This window comes from Nannospalax galili, unplaced genomic scaffold, assembly GCF_000622305.1.
Source record: "Nannospalax galili isolate Female #2095 unplaced genomic scaffold, S.galili_v1.0 scaffold2438, whole genome shotgun sequence".
In the NCBI taxonomy this organism is placed as follows: Eukaryota; Metazoa; Chordata; class Mammalia; order Rodentia; family Spalacidae; genus Nannospalax; species Nannospalax galili.
This window is the reverse complement of record NW_008340982.1, coordinates 7,200-24,027: the sequence shown is the minus strand read 5'-3', so window position 1 is coordinate 24,027 and position 16,828 is coordinate 7,200. Positions and strand designations below refer to the sequence as shown.

At 41.0% G+C, this 16,828-nt stretch overlaps 1 pseudogene; it reads left to right on the top strand.

The window, feature by feature from the left end:
• The first annotated feature begins 10,699 nt into the window (after positions 1 to 10,699).
• LOC103736739 lies at positions 10,700 to 13,879 on the top strand (annotated as a pseudogene).
• The last annotated feature ends 2,949 nt before the right edge of the window (positions 13,880 to 16,828 follow it).

The window sequence follows — 16,828 nt, the reverse complement described above, 5'->3', positions numbered from 1 at the left end:
ATATAGACTATAGCCAGATCTGTGTCCCCAAATGTAGGTCCATCCACTGAGTCCACCAAGAGTCCCATCCCTGTAAGTCGCTGTCTCTCTCCCTCCCAGCAGCCATCAATTGCAAAAGTTCCTTAATTTGGATTAAAATTTCTTACCCACTTCCCCATGTCTATGCTTGGATTTTTGTCTGGTTTGAGCTTTCAGAGGAGTATAAATTTTTAAGGTATATCCTCACGATTTTTGAAATTTCATTGGTATCTATTATAATGTCTCCCTTTTAATCTCTAAATTTATTAATTTGGATCTTCTCTCTCCTTTTGGTTAATTTGGCTAAGGATTTATCAGTTTATCTTTTCTTTATTGTTGTTTAAGAGAATTTTTATTGATTCAAGAATTTCATACAATGAATTTTTATTATATTCAGAACTCCTCCCCCATCTCCACCCTCACCTACCACCCCCTAAGCCCTTCACTCTGGATTCTGTGTCTTCTAATTGCAAATGAAAAAGCCCATCCATCTTACATAACACATCTATCCATCAGATTTCTTTATCTGAAGTCAAATGTGGTTTGGGGGGAAGAACTTGCTCACAAGTAATAGTAACCTTATTGTCTGTGCCAAACCTCAAATCACAACATTCTTCTCACCAAATAGGAGCTGAAATTGCTATGTTCAGCACAGCATGGGCTCAGAGAATCCTTGAAGAGCATGAAGACACAACACATAATTAGAATCTCAAGACCGGGGACTGGAGAGATGATTCAGCATTTAAGAACAGCGGCTACTCTTGCAAAGAACCTGGTTCAGTTCCCAGCACCATAGGGCAGTTCACAACTATCTGCAACTCCAGTTCCAGGGAATCCAACGCTCTCTTCTGGCCTCTGCAGTCACTGCACATATGTGGTACAGTTCCATATATGCAGACAAAACACTCATACACATGAAACAAAAATAAATAAATAGGGTCTGGAGAAATGGCTCAGTGGTTAAGAGCACTGGCTTCTCTTACAGAGGACCCAGGCTCGGTTCCCAGCAACCTCACATGGTGGCTAACAACTGTCTGTAACTCCAGTTCCAGGGGAATCCAATGCCTTCTTCTGACCTCTGTGGGCATTGCACAACATGGGTGCACTTGCACACATGAAGGCAATACACTCATACACATAAAATAAAAATAATAAATAAAATATTAAATAAATAAATATTTTTTAAAATATAATCTCAATAGTGGAGGTCCAGAAGGCACTCTGATGAAGGGACAGAGCCCTGAATTACTATTCCATTGTGTATTTATAGCCTTAGCTTATATAGAGAATAAACAAAGATCATTACTCAGTGCAGTCTTGTAAAAGTTTCCTCAAGACCTCTTGGTATGCTATTTTAGGACAGAGAACTTCTTTCCTAGGATGAAAACTAGCTAAGCATGACAGTACTTAGGACCTGAAGTTAGAATGCTATTTTCTTATCAAGTCTGGGGTCTAGGACACTGTGTTCCTTCATCTGCCTCCAACACCTACATCTGTACACTGTTTGCCACTTAGACATCTTTGACTGCAGGCACCATTGCTCATAGTCAAGCATGCTTTCAACAGTATTCAGGTAAGGCAGCTGTCTCCAACATGAAATTTACTGCAGGCCCTTAGCCAAAGCCAATCACTGTGCTCTCCAACACCATGTATGCCTCCACCAGCCAATCTGAAAACCATCTTGTCAAAAAGAGCCATATTTAACAACTCTCAGGAGAGTCACATGGCAATTATTTCCATGTAGAAATCTAGAGATTGAGAATGTATGGGAATAGATACAAGATCTCTAGCCTCCCATCAGAAGACAATTATCAAGGTGCAAAAGGCTTTTAGGAAAGAAAAGGTGTAACAGGGGGAAATGCTAGGATTCCTCCTCACTAATGCTCCCTGGCCAACAGCAACAGAAAATAAAAGCCCTGATACTGGAACCAATTTGTTCTTTAGTGACATATGGTATTATGAACATCAAGCAAACAATTAAGATATATTGTCTACCACTACATTTTAATATCACAAAGGTGTATTTTAACATTATGTTCAGCACATGGCCAACTGCTCAGAAAACATCTTATCAGTCTATTTCCTATTATTATTTTTAATTTTTTTGGTCTTTTTGAGACAAGTTTCCCTATAGCCCCAGCTGGCCTGGAACTCACTATGTTTGCCAGGCTGGCCTTCAATTCACGCAGATCCACTTGCCTCTGCCTCCTGAGTACTGGGACTAAAGGCATGCACCACCACGCCTGGCTTTATCATTATTATTATTGTTGTTTCCTTGAGGCATTTTTAACTTGCTGGGTTTTATTTTACTTTTTATTTTACCATTTTATGCATATGTAATGAATTTTGGTCATTTTCACCCCATAACCCTCTCTCAATCCCCTCCCTCTCCCGCTGAAACCCTTCTTCTTTGCAAAAGTCCTTTCTCCAATTTCATGTCCTTTTTGTGTGTGGTACCCACTGAGTTTAGTTAGGGTTTTTTGCATGAGCGTTGGTGGTGGTTATTTACTGGAACACGGGCAACTTGCCAGTGGCAATGCCGCAGAAGAAAATGACACCTCCTGCCTCCCTGTTAATGTTTCCATATTGGATTCCTCAGAGCCTCCTGGACTTCTTCCCAAATCTCCTATTAAAAGTTTGATTTAAAAGTTCTTGACAGAAAGAATTCATTAGAATGCTTTGAGTGAGTCTCGGGGGATCTATTACTTCTTTCCTCAACTGACTTATTCTGAGGTCTCCTCTGAATTGAATACTTAAAATATGTTTGAGAAATCACCTCTGGGGGAATGCTCCTATAATCCAAGCTTCTTAGAAGGATGAGTCAAGAGGGTCGCCTGAGTTTTAAAAAGGCCAACCTGGGCAAAACAGCATCCCAAATAAACAAGCAAAGAAACAAGACTACTGCACTGAAAATGCTTTTGTCTGCTAATCAGAGAGGAAGCACAGAGCCAGGCACACACAAATCAGAAGAGAAGAAATAAGGCTTTGAAGGGAGATGGCTTTGTCAGATTTTATCATTAACATTGTGCAAGACTTGAATAAGTCACAGCTCAAACAATCACTTACTAGCCAGCACATTTAAATTAACACGAAAAAAAGTGGTGAAGGAGTGGTACACTGATACATAGCAAAAGGAGTAGTTTTCCTACTAAATTTTTTTAATTTTGTGAATTTTTATGAATAATTGCATTAATGAGTAGTGAAGGGAAATAAAAAAGTTAAGTTTTACGCCACTTTTCATCCACATCTTGCTCCTCGGTTGTGATTCTTCTCGTAGATACATACACTTAAAATCACACAGCACTTACCCTGAAAGTTAAAGGTAAGTGTACTCTGTTTACAGTTACATTTATGTTGCCTTTCTGTAATAGTAGATCATGAAGTCATAAAACTTTTTCTGTTAAAACGTTTGTTTTACAATGCTGAAACATCAGTTACAGATATAAAACAAAAGCTACTGCTGATAACAATTTATGTTTTCAAATCTATATAACTGTGCATATGGTAGTATATTAAATGCACCTTCCTCAATGACTTCACATACATCTTTTCCATTAATTTTTATTGGCCTATTACATTTTGTAATTTGGGTATGACAAAATGTTATGTTGATAGAAGTTCAAATTGTTTCCAGCTTTTGAAAAAAGCTACTCAGGAGGCTGAGGCAGGAGGATGGAGAGCTGGAGGCCATCCTGGACTACATGGAAAGACTCAATTTTTTATGTGTCCAAGTGTTTGCCTGCATGTATTGTATGAATGTGCACAGTGTGTATGCCTGTTGCCTGCAGAGGCCAGAAGAGGGCATTGAGTCTTCTGGAACTGGAATTATAGATGGTTGTGAGATTCATATGGGTACTGGGAACCAAATCCAAGTCCTCTACAAAAGCAGCAAGTGCTTTTAACTGCTGAACCATCTCTCTAGTCCCTCAAATTTTATTCCCAACTTCTATCACTTACAAAGTTAAAATAAACACCTTTGTTAAATTACTGATGGAGAATTATCATAGGATTTATGTGGAGTATGCACATGATGTTTCAAATGAGAACATAGAGCTATTTACCAAAAACAAAACCTAATTACCAGGAAATGGTAGAGCCTGGAACTTCAAGAAGACCTGAACTTGTTCCAATACATCTCATTAATTAGTATGTTTTTAGGGACAACAAAAAAGATGGTTCCCTGGAATTTTAGACATTGCTCAGGAAGGAGGCATGGGTTTCTTTATTGAAGATTTCTTAGAAGATCAAAACAATGTAAAGGTCAAAAGACTTTTGACATCCAAAGCTTCTGGGTAGGACACTAACCTTTCTGAAAGAGTAATCTGAGCAACAGTGTGGAACCCCTTTCCTGAATCTGTGCTGAGCCTATGTCTAAATGACAAGAAAAGCAACCAAGGCCACCCAGGAAGTTTAATGAATACTGGATAGAAGGCCCAGGTACCCACAAATATTTCTCTCTGTCAGTGGGGAGAATACAAAGTGGTTCCTGAAAGTCCCTCCTGAATCATTTCATGTTTGAGGTTTCCTTTTCCTTCAGTAACAGATCGCTCAGTGCCTTGAAAACTTAACACAAGGGACAATTCTGTGCCAAAATAAACTTAATACACCTTGTCTCTTTTTAGTCAATTCTCAGTTAGACAGAAGCAGTTCCTTCGTAGCTTCCCTCTGTTCGTCTGTTCCTCTCATACAATGCATTCTTCCCTGTGTTCTCATGAGTGAAACTGTCCTTGCTCCATGGATTATTATGTAGTCCTGGCTTGATTTCCATGAGCTGCTTCAGTTGTGTGTGTGTGTTGAAGTATTCTCTTTTCCCCTCAATTTTAAAAGATTCTTTTTCTTGGTATAGCGATCTTAGCTGACAGTTATTTATTTCCAGGGCTTTAAATACATCCTGGCTTTTAGGGCTCATGATAAAAGATTTCACGTTTTTTGTGTTCCTGCCACTGTATGTGAGTTGGACTTTTTCCCCCTATAGCTTTTAGTATTGTTTCTCTGTGTTGCACTTTTTTACAATTTTGTGGATACGTGTTTTTGCCCACATGCATATAAGTGCACCTGTGTCATGCAATGCCCAAGGAGGCCAGAAGAGGATGTCACATCTCCCATTACTGGAGTTTGGGCAATTGAGAGTCACCACGTGGGTGGTAGGAACCGAACCCGAGTCCTCTGCAGGAGCAGCCAGTGTTTTCAACCACTGGGCCATCTCTCAGGCCCTACTTTGTATTTTTGACACCTTGCCTATGATCAGTCATGGGGAAGTTCTCCTCTGGTCATATCTATTTAGGATTCTAAGTACTTCTGGGGTTTGGATATTTATTTCTTTCTCTAGGTTTGAATGTTTCTGCTATTTTCCTTTAATAAACTATCTGTGTTTCTGACTTAGCTCCTTCTTCTACCCCCAAACAGAGGTGTAGCTTTAGCCTCTTGAATGTCCCAGGCTTCATGCAAGTTTGGATCATAGTCATTAATTTTTTCCATTTATACATGTCTGAACATATGATTGTCTCAACTTTGGCCTCCATCCTTTAAATAAGTTCTGCTTGGTCTTGTCTGTTGATGCTTTCTGCTGTGGTTTTTATTTGATTGATTTTTTCATTTCTAAAATTCTGTTTTGTTCAAGTGTCTCAATTTCCTTGAGGAAATTCATTCCTCTACGTTGTTAAATTTCTCCTCCAAGTTATTAACCATTTCATCCACTTTGGTAACTTTCTTGTCTAGCTCCCTTACTTTGTTGACAGGCTTATTTGAATCCTCCGTATGGTCACTGACTCTTTAAACACAGAACTCTTAATTCTCTAACATTTCAGGTACTGTGTCTTTGGCTTCCATTATTGGGGAATTGTGAGGCTGGGGACATGTCAGCGTGGTTTGTTGCCTCAAACTCTGTGTTTTCTTTTTGTCTCTTGCATATATGTTGAGGTGGATGTGTCTTCTAGTTTTAAATTTTCTACTTTTTCACACTCTTTTGATTTGTTTATTTTGTTCTATATTAGTTCTAGAGAGTTTCCTGCTGCCATTGGGGAATGAGGTGGGTGAATTTCCCTCTCATGATTTACCAATAGTCCCGACACTGACATGAGGATATGCATGCACTTTGCTTGTGTTCCCAATAAGGTTCAGAAACAAGTGGCATTGGAGTACTGATTGGGAAAAATGTAATTTATAGATTTTTTTAGAACTAAGTATAGTAGGGGCTGGAGAGATGGCTGAGTGGTTAAGAGCACTCGAATTACTCCTGAAGAGGATCTGGGTTTGTTTGATTCCCAGAACCCACGTGACGGCTAACAACCATTCATAACTCCAGTTCCAGGGGATCCAACACCTTCTTCTTACCTCCAAGGACATTGCACAACACAGGTGCACTTACATACTGCAGACACAATACACTCATACACATAAAATAAAAATAATAAAGTATTTTAAAAGAACTAAGCATATTGATATTTAAGTGACAAAATGAAAAAGGAATGAGAGAAAGAAGGGGTGAGGTATGAGAAGGAAAGTATGTGGGTTTGAGGTGTGACTGTAGAGAAACTATTGTATAAAAGATAATTTTTGCATGTGTAGAAAAAACAAGGACAGTTATGAAAGTCTTTTCAAGTGAAATAAAAGTCAAAACACAGTAGCCTAACAAAGTACAAGACTGTAAGTATCAAGAAAATATAAAATATTGAAAACACTGAACAGTTGTAATGTTTAATAATATGAAATAGGAGGAAGTGTGCCCTTGTCATCTACTTTCTCTGGGATGATGTGGCTTCTCCCTCTTCTTAGTTGGAATGCGTGTCAGTCTTCACAGGTGCTGAGGACTGCTAGTCTCAGTAATTCAGATATTCTAGGTCAGTGTCCTTCTGGATGAGAAGGAAGCAAGTTACAGTCTTGCCCCTGGTGAATAGGATTGAACTTTCCACAGGTAGGGCTTTCTGTGACTCGGGCTCTAAGGAGGTGTGGACAACCCACCTGAGTGCCTTCTTGTACTGGCAGAATTCTGTGCTGGGTTCCACAGCACATGTCCAGTGGGCCTGTGTAGCTGGCCCTGGCAATGGTAGGAGACAGGGAGTCATTGTCTCTGGCTATCTCTGGTTCAGATCACACTTCTGCCATGCACTGCCATCCTATCCCGCTCCCATCAGTTCTTGTGTTTCCTTTTAAGCAGCCTGGACCCTCTCTCCCTGAATCTTCTATGCTACTCTTATGAGCAGTTTATTGGCAGAGACAGTTAACACTGGTCAGCAGGATGGCTGTAGCAACCTCGACAGCACTGAAGGGGCCACACCTGTCATGCAGCCCAGGTTCACCCATGGGATAAGCTTACTGGCACACACAGCTAACACCAGTTGGCAAGCCAGGACACTGATCATATTTTTTGGTCTTTTTTAGACAGGATCTCCCTGCAGCCCCAACTGTCCTGGAACTTAGTATGTAGATCAGGCTGGCCTTGAACTCACAGAGATCTGCCTGCCTCTGCCTCCCAAGAGCTGGGATTAAAGGCGTGCACCACTATGCCCAGTTGACACTGATCATTTTAACTAGTGAACTTCTGAACTCTTCATCCACCATTTTACCTATTTTGATATCTTTGAATTCAGCTATTGAGAAGTTATGGTCTTCTGGAGGAATCATGTTGTCTTCCTTTTTCATAATTCTTTTCTTTCTGTGTTGCCATTTGCACAACTGTTAGTGTGACATCTCCTCAATTTATTTATTGAGTTGCCTTGAAGTCTCTCTCCCCATTATCACCCAGTAATGAGGAAAAAAGTTGTTATAACAGCAACAACATTAAAAAGTACAAGACATATAAATACGCTTAAAGTTGATTGGCACCCAATAATACATCACTAATGATGCATTAGATGTACCAGAAATCACTGCAGTATGTGTTACATCATGTAAAATTATCTCAGATAAGGACAACAAGATGGCTCAGTGGATAAAGGTGCTTGCCGCTCAAACCTGGTCAACTGAATTTGATCCCAGTAACCCACATAAAGGTGGAAGGAGAGAACAAATTCCACAAAGTTGTCATCTGACCTCTACACATGCACTGTGGCATGTGCACCCACAGACACATTGTGCACACAGAGTAATCAATCAATAAATAAATTTAAAATATTTAAGTAATCAATCAATAAATTAATTTATAATTTTTAAGTATTCGGGGTAAATGTGGAAATAATAAATCACTGGGATAAAGGGAGGAACAAGGAAAAGTAAAGAAGAGTGAAGTTAAATAAATGGGCAGGAAATGAGGCTTGGAGAAGAATATTGTGAAGGGGAAGAAAAAAGAGCAAGACATCAGAAAACCTAAAAAATAAATCAAGATATGATTCTCCAGTAAGTAAAATGTTCGGAAACAAAATTAGGAAAATGTAAGAAGGGAATTTAAAAATACATACATACATGATATTTTTATTTTAAAAAAAGAATTAGGCCAGGTGTGGTGGTGCACGCCTTTAGTCCCAGCTCTCTGAGGCAGAGGCAGACATATCTCTGCCTGGTCTACATAGTAAGTTCCAGGCCAGGTTAGGGCTACAAGAAAACCAAAGCAAACAAGAAAGCAAGTACTATTAAAAACAGAGTACAAGCTGGGCATGATGGCACATGCCTTTAATCCCAGCACTCTGGAGGCAGAGGCAGGAGGATTTTTGTGAGTTCAAGGCCAGCCTGAGCTACATAGCAAGTTCCAGGCCAGCTGGGGCTACAAGGAGACCCTGTCTCAAAAAGACCTAAAAAGAATGAATAAAAAAAAAGGAAAGAAAAGGGTAAAATTGTCCACTCATGGAGAAATGTGTGAGTAAAAGTAGGTCATGAATAAAAGGGAATAAAAGATTAAAATATATTCTTCAAATACAATGATGTAAAGATATTGCTAAAAATGTAATAAAGAGGAAAGAAATAAAGATGAAGCGTTCAATGCCTTCTTTCTGGGTCCTCAAAAATTAGATACTGTGAGTTATGTCTGGGAGCGAGGGCCAGTGCAACTTGTGCACATCTGTCTTTCCTATGGTTTATGCTATGGCTGAGTCTATATTGGACTAGTAGTCTCGTGCCCACAGAGCTGTCTTCATTTCATGTCTTTTCTTTTTTGCATACTAGTGGCCTCTGCTAGTCACACTTAGCTTTAGTCTGTGGGCTGGACAGAACCTGACCCTCTCAAGACTCACCCCAGTCATAACCTCTGGGTCTCTAATGTTCTGCTGGGGGTGACTTTTGTTGTTTTGGGATTGTGAGAAGCAGCCACAGCACAGAGATCTGCACAGGTGAAGGACCTGCCTTTGTACTTTTCACACCTCCTAAGTATGGATGTCTCTGCTGGAAAGATGTGGGTAGATGTTGGGGACCTCTGTTGTGTGAAGTAGAAGTTCCTTCATGACCGGATAGCCCACGGGCTCGGCATAAAATGCAGGGACTCCTTTTAACAATAGAGTGCTTTTCCTAGCATCCTCCTGACTCACCCTTTTGAAGTGCCCACCACAAATGCCCTAACATAAACATGGCCTCTGGCTCTGGAAATACCATGCTTTCCTGTGTGATTTTTCAGGCAGTCTGGCAGCGTGGCAGGAGCCCATTTCCATATGTAAATAGGGTATCTCACAAAGTGCCTATCAGCTAAAGTTTTTACCACTGCCCCTACAGTATAAAATATCCTAGTCTTCTCTCAATAATTTGGAGCTAGAAGCGGAGCTGGAAGAAGGAGCTGGAGCTAGGAACTAGAGCTGAGACACTGAATAAAGAGCTGTACCACTGAATCTGACTGGACTGAGTCCTGTGTCTCCTGCCTGCAATCTAGTCTCCCCGGGGGGCAGCATTCCTCCGTCATCGACTCACGGACACCCAGCTTCAGCCACCCCGTACTTTCCTGCGTGGTCCAGCGGCCGGTAGAACTCGTATAGTGAGGAAAGTGCACGGGTGAAATTAGGGCGGGACCCGGCTGGGCAAAGCCCAAGCAGCAGCAGGCTTTCAGCACCGCAGCGGCGGACAGCGACACGCGACTGAGAACAGAGAAGACGATCCCCGCGGAACTCGCTGCCTTCCAGGGCGCACGCAGGGGACTGATCCCCATGGGACCGCGCGCCCCATAGGTAGAGTCTTCACATATCCCACTGGAGCTTCAGAGTCTGGGAGCTCCACAGTAATGAAGGGCAGGAAGGTGGTTTCAGAGCTATCTGCTGAGCTCAGACTCTGAGCTCTGACTCCACTGTTAATCACAGCTAGTGAAACCTGCTCCGCCAACCAAGAAAGGCTTAGCCACCTCACTGTCTGAGCCAAGCCTCCTGCCATCTGTCAGCATCTGGTCTCCCTGCTCTCCACAGCTGCTTTCTCCAGGCTGTGTCTAAGACTGGAACTGTGGCAAGTTAAATTCAGTCTCCCTGATGTTTAGTTGTTCTGTGTTCTCAGGCACCTGGAGTAGCTCAGTTTTAAACAGTTTCTGTATTAGCTACATTTCTGTTGCTGTGATTAAACATCAACGTGACCAAGTCAGTTAACAGAAGGAAGAGTTTACTGGGCTTATGGTTCCAGAGGGATAAGAGCCCATCATGGGAGGAGGCACGGCAGCAGAAGCAGCTGGAGCAGAAAGCTGAGAGCTCACATCTTCAAGCACAAACAGGAAGTAGAGCAAGAAACTGCAATTGGAAGAGATTTGAACTCTCAAAGCCCCCCCCGCCCTGAGTCATATAGAATGGCCAAACGGGAGTCCTCTCCACTGCTGACCCATCCTCCAGAGGAATCACTCACTGTCCCACCTAAATGTATAGCTGGATTTGCAGCTGGTAAGGGCCGTAGGCTTGTTCTGAGGATAGGACTGCCAGGTTCATTCATCAGAGCCCATCTACTTACCTTTTAGATGAAAAATCTGTCCCCCAACCATCCCCGCCCACCATGAAGCCTCTAGGCTAGACCTGGGTTCAGCAGGTTCTTGTCTGTGCATTGCCAGCCTTTTTCTGCGCATGTTTTAGGAATCCTATCACCACTAGTGTAAGTTTCCAAAGTTTTCAAATAGAGTATGTTTTTTCTTACTCTGACTCTTCTCCTTCACTGGGTAACAAAGAGGCAGCTTCCAGCCCATCATCTTACCCAGAAGACCCCCAACAGACATTTCATGAAGGAGAAGGGTAGATGAAAAGGACTGTGCCAAAAAAATTTTACATATTATTAATAAAATGTATGTGGGTTATCTGCTGAAAATGCTTTTGATAAAGACATTGAGAATTTCAGAGCTATGGAGACTATATAAAAAGCCAAATAAGGAAGCTACTACCATAGCATCATAAATATTCAGAAATCTGTTCCTCATCTGTATGATAAAAGATAATCCTTCAAATTCTCAAGGCAGAATGCAAACAGCCCACATCCATCCAAGTTCTTCATTAGAAACTTTCAAATGAGGTCTGCACCTTTTGACTTCGAATTGAAGTCACAATTTTCTAGCCACAACAACATTACATACTTCTCAGTAAATATGAATACAGAAGAAACATCAGAGCAATAATCTAACTGTTCATACATCATCTGTTCTTCTGTTGATACCATCTAAGATGGAAGGAATGAGACCAGACTAGAAGAAGAACCAGAACCAATATGCAGAGAGGATTGAGGTATTCATTACTATGGACACTAATTCCAAAACTTGGACAGAAGGTGGGGCTCCACAGCTGCTGTAACTTTAATTAAATTGCTGACTCCCTCCTAAAGATCCGTCCCCTGTAAGTTAACCTCATTTCTTCTACCAATGAGTCCAGGAGAGTGATGTAAACAAGACACTGTTACAAAATTAACTGGGATAATAAATGATCCAAAGTGGAGGGATGTTTCAGCCGTGTGCCCACTGGTGACACCACCAAGTGCCAACAGATAATACCAACTGTCACACAGATGGCCCTAGTTTAACTAAATGGGTCAGACAAAAAATAAAGTCATGAATCTAGGAAAGAGACAGGTAGGGAGGTGGGGGAGGGAGTTGATAAGGGCAAGAGGGAAATAAGGGGAGAGAATAAACAAAATGCCTTACATGCGTGTATGAAATTGTCAAAGAACTAACAATATTTTTTAACTAGAAGCATGTTACAAGAAAATAAAAAATGTAAAATAACTTGGGTACTTGTTCAGAAGGTAAACTAGGAAAGTATACCAAAATCATAAAAAGGGACCATAAGAGGAGCTAGGGAGATGACTCAGTGGTTAAGGGCACTCGCTGCTCTTGCAGAGGGCCCAGATTTGCTTGCCAGCACCCACGTGGTGGCTAAAAACTATCTGTAACTCCAGTTTCAGGAGATCCAACGCCCTTTTCTGGCCCCCACAGGTACTGTATGATATGGGTGCACTTACATACATACATGCAAGCAAAACATTCATACACATTAAATGAATGAATAAATAAACAATAAACAATAAAAATTTTTAAAGGAACCATAGTAAAAAAAAAATCTCCAGCCAGCAAGATGACTCCTCAGGTAAAGACATTTGCTGTGAAGCCTAATGATCTGCAATCACTCCCCAGACCCCAGGTAGTGAAAGGAGAGACCAACTACCACAAGCTGTCCTAGCCTACACACACACACACACACACACACACACACACACACACTCACATACACATGCACTCACACACACATGCACACACACACTAAAAATGTAATAAATAGATAAATAAATGTATTTTAAGAATTGTCCTATAAAGAATTTAAGAAAATGATTACTGCAAAAACCCTGCCTCTACCAATAGGAAAAAATTTTGCTATTGTTTTTGGTCTTTTTTGTTTTTTAACACAGGGTCTCTTATAGCGCAGGTGGGCCTTAAATCTGTTATGTCATCAAAGCTGTCCTTGAACCCCTGATCCTCCTGCCTCCAATGTGTAAGCACTGGTATCACACGTGTGCACCAGCAGACCCAGCAGAAAATTTTGATTGATGCAAATTGAAAGTAAAAGGGCCATGAAACAATTCCAGGGGGAAAAAATCACTTAAATATTTTTTAATTCTTCTGTCTTATCATTGATTTAATTACACTGTATGTTCACATGCAGCCAAGGTTAGCTTATTTCTTCTCCTCGCATATGTGCTCAACATCATTGGGAATCTGACAACCATCATCCTCACACTGCTGGATTCCTACCTCCACACACCCATATATTCCTTCCTCCAGAACTTCTCCTTCCTGGAAATTTCCTTCACATCCACTTTTACTCCTCAGCTGATGCTCAGCATCTCAACTGGAATCAAGACCATCACCTTAACCGGCTGCTTCACTCAGTACTTCTTTGCCATCTTTGGAGCCACAGAGTTTTACCTTCTGACTGCCATGTCCTACGACTGCTATGTGGCCACCTGCAAACTCCTGCACTACACCACCATCATGAGCAAAAGAGTCTGCATCCAGCTTGTCCTCTGCTTTTGGCTGAGTGGGTTCCTGATCATCTTATTGCCCATCATCCTAACCAATCAGCTGGAGTTCTGTGCATCCAACATGTTCAATCATTATTACACGACTACAGACCCCTCATAGAGATACCTTGTTCAGACACTAGGCTCCTGGAACGGATTGACTTTATCTTAGCAGTTGGGACCTTAGTAGTCACCCTAGTTCTGGTGATTCTCTCCTACACATGCATCATCAGAACCATTCTGAAGATCCCTTATGCACAGCAAAGGAAAAAGACATTTTCCACATGTTCTTCCCACATGCTTGTCATTTCCCTTATCTTATGGAAGCTGTATCTTCATGTACATAAAGCCTTCAGCAAAAGGAGTTGCCTTCAATAAGGGAGTCGCTGTGTTCAATACCTCAGTGGCCCCTTTACTGAATCCATTCATTTACACTCTGAGGAATAAGCAGGTGAAACAAAAGATTGTAAATCTGTAATAAATATAATGACCTCAGGCTCAGTGGAAATTCTGAACAATATTTATAAAACTCTTCCCATGAGATCCTAGCAGACAGCCTGAGAGGGTGGGTTCAGACCTCCATCAGGGTAGTGGCTGGGAGCTTAGCAGACTGCCAGAGAGTGCCAGGTTCTGGCCTCCCTCTGGCTTCCAACTACCAGAGGTCCTGAGAACCCAGTCAACAGCCTGACAGCCCCTGGATCCTGCCTCCATGTGTTGTGAGCTTCCCCTAATTGCACCATACCATCCCCCTACCTGGGATTTTGTGAGGCCCCTCCCAAGGCCCCAGGGAAGATCTACCCTTGGTAGGCTAAGGCTGGGATCTCAGCAGATCACCAGAAAGTGCCAAGTTCTGGCCCCCCACTGGCCTCCCTCTGGCATAGGATTGACAGTGCACAGGACTGTCTGAGAAAGCCTGGATCCTGCCTCCATGTGGTGAAGGAAACCTGAGTTTACCTGACTGGAACCTGAATTGGGCTTCTACGGGTACCCTTGAATAGCTGATCTGAAACCATCAGTTCCCTCCAAAATAAACCTGAGAGAACCTGAACCCTGTACCAACCAGCTTTACATAACCAATAAAGAAAGGATTGAAGCACCTGGATAATACAAACAGAAGCATACTTTAACTTAATTCTCATATCAGAATCATAAACAACAAAAGAAATTCACATGCCAAAACCACAACAAAAGAATAATAAAATGGAAAGCCAAAACACTATGTCCCCACCAAACCCCACCAATCCTGTAGAAGAGTTCTACAAGGAGAACCCCCTAGAGATAACCCAGGACACTGAATTTTAAAGAACAATCATAAACATGATCAAGGAATTCAAGAAATTTAAAGATCACACGAACAGACAAATCAAAGAGCTAAAAGAAGACAGGGATAAACTTCTGAATGAATTCACAAAAGAGACAGAAACACCGAAGAAAACTCAGGCAGAAATGAAGAACTAAGTGGAAAACTCAATAAGCCAACTTGAAACAACAGGGGAAAGCCTCACCACTAGAATGAATGAAATGGAAAACAGAACATCAACATTGGAGGATAAAGCAAAGAGTATGGAAAAATTTTAAAAACACAGGAATGGAATATGCAAGAGATGTGGGACACCATGAAAAGACCAAATCTACGGATCATAGGAATAGAGGAAGGAGAAGAATTTCAGGTTAATGGTGTTGACCAGATCTTAAACAGGACTGTGGAAGAGAATTTCCCAAAATTAAAGAAAGACATCCCCATACAAATACAGAAAGCACATAGAACACCAAACAGAAAGGATCAGAAAAGAAACTCCCCACAACATATCATAGAAAAAACACTAAAGGTACAGAACAAAGAGAGAATACTGAAAGCAGCAAAAGAAAAACAAGTCACATATAAAGGAAAGCCCATCAGAATCACAGCTGACTTATCAATGCAAACTATGAAAGCCAGAAGAGCCTGGACCAAGGTATTTGCAGTTCTACATGACAATAGATGCCAGCCCAGGACACTATACCCAGGAAAAATGTCTATTATAGTTGAGGGGGTAAGAGAAATCTTCCATGACACGAATAGCCTAAAAAAATACATGTCCACAAAACCAGCCCTCCAGAGAAAGCTTGAAGCAATACAAAAAGCAGAGACAGAAACAACTATACCCTAGAGGCAACAAAAGAAAATAAACAAAGATATAATCTAGGAAACACAAAATTACACAAAGAACACAAACAGCAATCAGAATGACGGCAACCAATACACACCTTTCAATAATAAACTTAAATATCAATGGACTGAACTCCCCAGTCAAAAGACACAGGCTAAGTAAATGGACTGAGAAACAAAATCCATCTCTTTGCTGCTTGCAAGAAACCCATCGCACCTTCAAGGACAGCCACTGCCTTGAGGTAAAATGAGGGAAAGAATATTCCAAGCAAATGGCACTAAGAAACATGCAGGGGTTGCAATTCTAACAGATTTGTTGCAAATCTGACAACATAGACTTCAAAGCAAAACTAATCAGAAGCGATAAGGAGGGTCATTTCATTCTGATCAAATGAACAGTTAACCAAGAAGATATTGCAATCTTTAACATATATGCACCAAATTCTGGTGCACCCAAATTCATAAAAATAACACTACAGAATTTTAAGACACAGATTAACCCCAACTCAGTAATAGTAGTAATAGTAGGGGACTTCAATACCCCACTGTCTCCATTGGACAGGTCAACTGGACAAAGAATAAACAGAGAGATGTCTGAATTAAATGATACCATACATCAAATGGACCTAACACACATCTTTCGAATATTCCACCCAAGCACCGAAGAATATACTTTCTACTCAGCACCCCATGAAACTTTTTCAAAGATTGACCACATACTGGGCCACAAAACAAATTCAACAAATATGAAAATATTTAAATAATTCCATGCATTCTATCGGACCACAAAGCAATAAAGCTCAAAATCAACACTGGACAAAGCCCTAGTCACTACATGAACTCATGGTGATGGAACAACACACTCCTAAACAATGAGTGGGTCAAAGGAGAAATTAAGAAAGAAATAAAATAATTCCTGGAATTCAACTGAAAGGACAATGCAACACAACACAACCTCTGGGACACATTAAAAGCAATTCTAAGAGGGAAGTTTATAGCTCTAAGTGCCTACATTTAAAAAATTGAAAGAGCCCAAATAAATGACTTAACACTGCAACTCAAGGCACTGGAAAGGCAAGAGCAAATGAAACCCAAACCCAGCAAAACAGAAGAAATAACAAAAATTGGAGCAGAAATTAATGAAATAAAAACAAAGAAAACAATAGAAAGAATCAATGAATCTAAGAGCCAGTTCTTTGAAAAGCTAAACAAGATAGGCAGACCCTTAGCCCAGTTAACCAAAAGAAAGAAAGAGCACCTCCAAATCAACAAAATCAG